The sequence below is a fragment of the Etheostoma spectabile genome, chromosome 12, assembly GCF_008692095.1.
Source record: "Etheostoma spectabile isolate EspeVRDwgs_2016 chromosome 12, UIUC_Espe_1.0, whole genome shotgun sequence".
NCBI lineage: Eukaryota > Metazoa > Chordata > Actinopteri > Perciformes > Percidae > Etheostoma > Etheostoma spectabile.
In genome coordinates, this window is record NC_045744.1 from 4,832,212 (window position 1) to 4,840,878 (window position 8,667).

General features: G+C 41.7%; 1 pseudogene; it reads right to left on the minus strand.

Moving 5' to 3' along the window:
* The window catches only part of LOC116698801 (contactin-associated protein-like 4), a 421,932-nt pseudogene that overhangs the window by 303,923 nt on the left and 109,342 nt on the right, over nt 1–8,667 (minus strand).

Sequence of the window (8,667 nt, forward strand, 5' to 3'; positions counted from 1 at the left end):
ACACACACACACACACACACACACACACACACATATACACACCTCTCTCTGGACCAACTGTAAGTCGTGCATCACTTGTACAGAATCCGGCCCAAACACATGCTACAGTGAACGGAGACCATCCATCATGGCTGCAACTACAGAGAAATGGTAAACTCCAATATTCCGCTCATTGTTACCTGTGTTGTAATTCTCTGAATTGCATTCAGCCGGAGAGCAGCAGAGGGGGAGCCAAGATTTAAACCAATCAGGCAGCAGCGTGCGTGTCGTCCATCTCACCCAACCACAACCATTCTCAAGTTAGCTCAGAGGGGTTTATATTGCCCTCCAACCTGTACAGATGTTCTAGAAAGAAAAAAAAATGTCTCTTTGCTGATCAAACTATTCCAACTGAAGCTTTTTTTGTACTGGAAATCTCAATCAAGTTGTGGTTATTAAAGGTCCCATCGCATGACATTTTCACTTTTTTAACATTAATATGCGTTCCCCCAGTCTGCCTATTGTCCCCCAGTGGCTAGGAATGGTGATAGGTGTGACTTCAGATACAGTATTAAGGGACCACTAAGGTCTATATAAAAGAGACTTCAGATACAGTATTAGGGGACCACTAAGGTATATATAATAGAGAAGTCAGACACAGTATTAGGGGACCACTAAGGTCATATAAAAGAGACTTCAATAAAGTATTAGGGGACCACTAAGGTCTAATAAAAGAGACTTCAGATACCGTATTATGGGACCACTAAGGTCTATAAAAAGAGACTTCAATACAGTATTAGGGGCCCACTAAGGTCTATATAAAAGGACCTTCATATCCAGTATTAGGGGACCACTAGGTCTTTATAAAAGAGACTTCAGATACAGTATTAGGGGACCACTAAGGTCAATACAAAGAGACTTCAGATACAGTATTAGGGACCACTAAGGTCTATATAAAAGAGACTTCAGATACGTTAGGGGGCCACTAAGGTCTTTAATTAAGAGCACTTTAGATACAGTATTAGGGGACCTCTAAGGTCTTTATAAAAGAGACTTCAGATACCGTATTATGGGACCACTAAGGTCTATATAAAAGACTTCAGATACCGTATTATGGACCACTAAGGTCTATGTAAAAAGACTTCAGATACAGTATTAGGGGACCACTAAGGTCTATATAAAAAGACTCAGATACAGTATAGGGGACCCTGAGGTCAATATAAAAAACTTCAGATACAGTATTAGGGGACCACTAAGGTATATAAACGAGACTTCAGATACAGTATTAGGGGACACTAAGGTCTATATAAAGAGACTTCAGATACAGTAAGGGTACCACTAAGGTCTATATAAACGAGACTTCAGACAGTATTAGGGACCACTAAGGTCTAATAAAAAGGACTTCAGATACAGTATAGGGGACCACTAAGGTCAATACAAGAGACTTCAGATACAGTATTAGGGGACCACTAAGGTCTATATAAAAGAGACTTCAGATACAGTATTAGGGGACCACTAAGGTCTTTATTAAAAGAGACTTAGATCCAGTATTGGGACCTCTAAGGTCTATTAAAAGAAACTTTAATCCGTATTAGGGGACCACTAAGGTCTATATAAAAGAGACTTCAGATACAGTATTAGGGGACCACTGAGGACAATATAAAAGAGACTTCAGATACAGTATTAGGGACCACTAAGGTCATACAAAGAGACTTCAGATACAGTATAGGGGACCACTAAGGTCTATAAGAGACTTCAGATCAGTAGTTAGGTACCACTAAGTTCAAATCAACGAACTTCAGATACAGTATTAGGGGACCACTAAGGTCTATATAAAAGCATCTAAAGTGCACCATGTTCCCCTGTCAGAGGATATTGGTTGTGTCATTATTGTGTGTTATTGTTGTATTTCTTACATTGTGAGACAGACATCATTGAACATTTGAGCTATTCTCTCAACAAAGACAAAACACCTGAAACATGTACAGTATCTCTTACCAATCTATTTTGATAAAGAAATTAATGCAGAAGCTTTACAGTCTTTATATAGTTAAAACTTGTGTTTAACATTGCGGGAACGTCTTTAAAGTCTTCAACAAACACTAATTGTTAAATTGGTAATTTGAAGCATTCTAAATGTTTTTTTTCTTGTTGCTGTGTCTCAATGTTATACTTATTAGAAGTTCTTTATTTGAATATAAAAAACATAGGTTTAGAGGGCTGTGTTTTTTCCGAATTTTGTGTTATACTCAACTTAGCAAAACGTGCTCTGGTTGTTTTATTTCTTTAAACCAATCCCAATCGTCTTGGGCGACGCCAAGCTCCAGACGGCACCACGTTGCCTCTGTGAAATATCCTCAGATAGGAACATGTGTACGTTCAAAAGTTGTATTAGTCGTGCAACATAAAACTCAAATCGGACAGAGAGTCTAGCTAGATGTCTGGTTTCAGCATGCAGAGATCCGAGGACCAGTTAACCATAGTCCTCGTGAATCCACCAGAGGTTAGAACGGCAAGACAAAGAAAGAGGAAGTGGAGGGACATCTGGCGGCTCCGGAACGATCCCGCTAAGGAAAAGTCATTGTTATAGACTCCACTGTGTATATGTTTTTTTGTGTTTTTTCGCGCATTTTATGCCTTTATTTAATGCCTTTGTATCTGTTGTGTTTTACCTTGTCTGAGCAGCAGCAGTAGCTTCCCTCTCTCTAACTCCAGGCTGAGGCCGAGTCCTCCCTCCCCGTCTGCATGGAGTAGTGTCCCAGAATTCTTCAGGGTTTTAAACTTCAGAGAGACGGCCTCCCTGGACGCGCGTCCCTGCCCAGGACTCAACCTGTACAGCAGACCGCTGCTGCCGCCGTCCAGACCCACAACGTCAGAGGCTGGAAGACAAAAGAGACACAGAGGAGTCACTTAACAGCCAAAAACAATAATTAACAATCTGTATTCTATGAGTTGATACAAAGCTGATTAAGACTCTCAGCTCTACACAACTCTCTCTGTATTTCTCAGTATGGCTCAGAAGTATGTGTTTGGTAATCTTTTCTTGCGTGATAACGGAAGGCTTGTATCATGTGGATGCGCAGACAGTGTTGTCATTACTTAGAATTCCTCATTGATGCAACAGAAACTACACACTACAGCTTTAAGTCCACCATTGTACGCTATAGAGTTGCTGTTAATTTCCCTTCAGAATCTGCAGTGAGGGTTTTTTGCAAATATGATGGATGTTTTTATTGTTAAAACCCAACTCTCTGACAATGCTGCAGAATTTCTGCCTGCTGTTGTGACATTGTGGTAGCAGCATCAGGGTCCGACTGAATCCCTTTTCATTGGTAAATTTGGCCTCCAGGTCTTGCTTGCTCGCTGGGGATTTGGGCTTAGGTGGGATAAACTGTGTGTGTGTTGAGTGTGCAGGCTTTTAAAGTACGTGTCATGGCCATTGGCCCAACCCGAAGTTCTACCATGGACTCAGGCCAGTTCTCAATAATATAACAAGCTAAGCTGCTTGACTTTGATTGGCTAACCGCTAGCCAATAAAAGCCTGGGTATCAGCATCCTATACCCAGCTCATGAATAGTAATGTGCTCAGGCAACATGACATCAGACTGACCAGTTGTTGTAATTGGTCTGATTTCTCCTCTTATTTCTTTTCAGTGGCTAGAAACGACAGAGGAGGTAGCAGTTCATCTTCACATTCACCACATATCACAAATACATATGGACTTGACTTATTTAAAAAAAAATGCAAGTAAAAACGGTTTTGTACGGCAGGGCACCTTTAAGGAAAATGCGCTTGGTACCCATGCTTTATAGAATGGACGGCAAATACTGAATTAATAAAAAAGCAGTAGCTGAGTTGAGCATCCATTTCCTTTTCAGCCATTCCACTAATTTGTCTGACTGACCGTTTTTTTAATGAACATAGCAACACAGCCACTGTTCTCGCAGTAATGCTCTTATTGGATTGTACAGTGTATTTCCTGCTGATTACAAAGCAGCAACACGAAGCTCCAGAGTCATCCTCATTGTGTAAAGCTGGAAACATTACTCTAAGTCTAATCTTCTACTCAATATACTAACAAGCCAACTTCTGGGGCTCCAGCCCTGAATGATTTTCTCAAAAGACCCAAATTTTATAGGGTTTTAAAATAACTTTCACATTTCCCTCAATCTCTCAGACTGGACCTGCAAATCAATGAAACAAAAGTTCTTATAATTGGGACTCACCATTTATCCAATGAAATAGCTTTTAAGATGTCTTTTATGTGTATTTTATGTTATGTAAATTCCAAAAAAGTAACATCAGACAAATTTTGCCCCTTTTTAGGTGGCAAAAGTGTTATTTGTGCCTTTACTTTGCGTTGAGTCTGCAACTCTGTGCAGAAAGTTTCATGAATAGACTCCAAATGCAAACGTGTGTTAGCGATAAACTGAAAGACGCTGAAATACTTGCAAGCACTAAGGAGACATATAATCATATATCATGTATTTAATATTAATATAAAACTATTGATGGGAGCTGCAAACTGTCAAACCCACAAGTGAAGGAAGCTCAGTTTTCTGATGGACCACAGTAGGGATGTGGTTTAAGGTTGGGAAGGGAAAAAAATATCTGGAGAAATATTGTAAAACAACACAACCTATTATCTTGGATGGGTTTGTAGGATATCGTACAAAAAGGTATTAACACTAAAACGCCCAATATCATAGGAAAACCTCCGACTGCTCACTTGACATCGGCTACAGAGCTTTGTGTTACAGAGCGGCAGTTGCTAGCTGTTGCGAGCTTGGAGTTGCAGGTCTCAGAACTCCATCACAGCTTGTTGTATCAGCAACAGTTAGTAGATTAGTTAGCGGCTACAGAGCTCTGCGACGCCAGCTACGGTGCTCTGCATGGTGCTCCGCATGGTGCTCCATCAGGTCAGCGTTAGTTGGTGGTTCAGCACCCGAGAATAGGTGACTGTGAGCGAGGTATAGAGCACCACGAGCTGCCATTCGTTGTTGGTGGTTAGGTTGCCTGAGAAGAGGTGACTGTGAGCCGGGTACAGAGCACAGCAAGCTGCCGGTCATTTCGGCGGACATTACGGTTAAGTTTAGGCAACAAAAAAATGATTGTTATGCGGGGACAAAAGTTACAGGTGCAATATGTAGCCTAATATTGACTGATATATGGTGATAATCGGAAATGATGATGATGGAGGAGACTTCAACAAGTCCGATGACTTTAGATTAAATGCAGGTTTCTTCAAACAGTGAACATACTTTCATGAAAGGAAGAACAATTGACATCCACCACCATGCATGCCAAAGATTCTCTTCGAACATGGGATAGAACATACATTTTATAGTCTCCGGGAACTCCCCTCTGGAAACCCTCCTGACATCATCGTAACAACCGTGAGGCTCCCAGAATAAGCCAGACTCAGATATCCTATAGGCCCCTACACAGGTGGACACCCCCTAGTTGTTATTCAGCTAGATGTTCTCCCCGAATCTATAACAGCTAATCATTCAGGGCCTCTTTCCTGTTATGAACCTAGACACAAAATTTGGATCCTGGCCAGCCTTCTCACGCATAGGGCCCCTTACTATAAACTCTCTGAACATCAGTTCCCATGTGAAGATGGCCACCCTTCATGGAACACATTATAGTAGATATGAAATGTGAAAATATATTTGAATACAAACAGAAAGAATATTCAACCTATCACTGTACAAATTCAAAATACTAAAGAGAGTCGTCTCCCCCACCCCTTCCTCCCCAGACTCAAAGTTCACGCTAGACGCTTGTCTCACATAGCCAGACATTACTTCACAGCACAGCGGTGTAGCTAACGTTAGATGCTGGCTAAAAACCCATGCTCATGAGGAGCTCTGTACTTAACTGACATCCACACTTTTTCTGCTTAGAATTACGGTAGGAACCGCTAAAAACACACCAACCTCGCTGTCCTCTCCACTCGACGGACAGACACACTTCCTCGGCTTAGAATTACGGCAAAAAACACCGTTTTGGTGGTAATGGAAAGTTGGTTTAATGTTCTGGGAACGTTTTTGGTTACATCACGCGTTCTCAGAACGTTCCCCTAACGTTGTAACCTTTATGGAACTTTCCCCTAACGTTATCCTAACACTGCAACATTTAGAGAACGTTCCCCTAACTAAAGTACTTATCTTTTCAAACGTATGGTTCATGAAAACAGGCTGAACAACATTAAGATAAGACTTCCAGCTTAAATCCTTCAAAATAAAAGCTTTCTCACTATACATGTTTACTGACCAGAAAAGACCATATTATCGTTTAATCTTTATCTCTGTAAAAAAAAAAGTGTCACTAATACTTTTTGGTTTAACAATTTTTTTTTTTTTGATTGGGGTTGCATGCATGTATGACTGACAGCAATTGCGTTTTTATCAATTTTCTTTATCCAAATGTCTGCCGAGACAAGTTAAATGTGTTGTGTTGCCTCAATCACAGATTATTACCCAATTGTCCCACTGTGGTAAACCTAACATCTATATTTCAGCCCCCTTCGCTATATTACATTTGTTTGTCCTCGGAGGACTCTGCTGTGCATGCGACATTAGTTCAGGAACGCCACGCTGGGAAAAAACACGTCTCCTCTGCCACCTCTACATGTAACAAGCACTTAGAGCTTTCAGGTACTGGAAATGCACCAGGGAACACTAAAGGCCTTTTTACAGTAAACGTGCGTAAACGTGACGCTATGAGAGCGCCGTGACTACTTATACTGGCGTGGTGGTTCCGACGCTAGTTGCTGTCTTCTCCTGAACAGAGATGGTGCTAATGAGCGAACTCTACCAACTTTGCTATTTCTACGGACTAGAAGAAGAAGATAAACAACAGCGGAACTGGCAGCAGCATTGACGTTAACAGGGCTGCCAACTTTTCCAAAAACCTTGGAGTGAGATTTGGGGGGGGCAACCCATATTTTGCCGCGTACAAAGCAATTTCTTTGGGTCTTTATCCTTTAGGGTTTAAATTGGGATTTGTTATATGTGGGGGGATGGGGCTCTCCGTAGGGGGGTCTGGGGGTTTGCTCCCACAGGAAAAAAATTTGAAAAATAAACCGTTAAATGGCACTTTCTGGAGAGTTTTTTTGCAAAAAAATGGAGAAATCAAGTCTTACATGATATATGCAAAACTGTAGGGTTAAGAACCTCTGCATTGTTGTAGTATCAACAGGTTTTAGGGCATTCAGCATCTACATTATTTACATTATTAACTTCTTATGATATAAGAACTGACCCACACAATGTGCCAAACATAATGAACCACATGAAGAGACAGTAGCATATGTCAGCAACAGCTGAGAAGATTTGGGTCTGTGGTGAACAGGTCCAGGAGTCCTTGGTGTAGGGACCAGGGACCCAAAGTTAAATTAATGTTGAGGGATCAACTAAGACCACTGAAATTCTAAAGAATGAGAACCACTGATTTACATACGTTCTATTCCTTTAACCTTTGTGCCAATGTTCAGTAATGTTTGGCCCTCATCCTCTGTGCCCCACTTACTGTATTTACTTTTTTGTGAAAATAAATTAAATTTGTTCATTTTAAAAAACATCAAATTAATTATTTACAGTTACATTAGAGATGCACAGAGGTTAGAGATGGCCCAACGTCGCAGTATTGTATATATACTATATATATATATAGTATAATATAGCTCAGATGTGTTTCACCAGATTTCTGCTCATGTTTACAACTTTGTGCACATTCAAAATATAACTCCTCCCATCTCTGTTGTCCGAGATTTGGAGAGTTGTAATACAGTCTGCTGTGCATGTCATTGCTCCGCTGATAAGGTGGATCTCGTTTAGACGGTTGCACAGACACAGAGGCCCATTTGGGTCTCTGGTCTCTGACAGAGTTTAGAGGTGGCCGTACGCTGCTCTTTATCGGAGGACTACGCATGGATGCAACGCGTCACTGCCCCCAGCAGAGCGAGTCCACTAAAATGAACTGAAGTTGCTCCACTACCAGCCGCGCTGCTCACCTCTATCTTTACAGAGAGAGTGGACACGAAGCGACGGACGGGTCTGTAATACTCAGAGCTCACACCTAAAGCCGGGAATGCACCTGGGACGGCTCGTGAAAAAAAGGTTCTCATTTTGCGACAATTTGAAAATTCCACAGACAGGGAGCGCTCTTGAACCCCCTCACAGTCTCTGAAAGCACAACTAGTCGATCACAAGTGGCTCAACAGGTAGATCCATAGATAAACTCATCTTTCAGAAATTTGACCAACCGGGTTGACACTTCAGCGTGAGAAATCGGGGGTGTGGCGTGTGAGCATGTGAAACCAGTCAAATGCGTGTGTCTCACGGCCAATGCGTGAGAGTTGGCAGCCTTGCGTTAATGCTTTGATTAGATTGGACGACCTACTTGGTGGGATGAAGCCATTCATTCACCATAAAGGAACTCATCTTAACCCAGTGAGTTTACAAGAGAGACTTGCAGTCGCTCTGAGTGTCTTGGAATCCGGTTGTCCCATAGACAGTTAAAGAAATGGACCAACAGATCCCGTTGTTCTGGACGGAGGCCAGTGAAGTCTATTAGAAGCACTTTTCCGATGATGGCTGAGCGTTACTGCGCAGCCTCCAACTGAGCTTGAAGACGTAGGTGTGACGTGGGCAACATGTCTGAAAGTTGTAAGTCTTCTG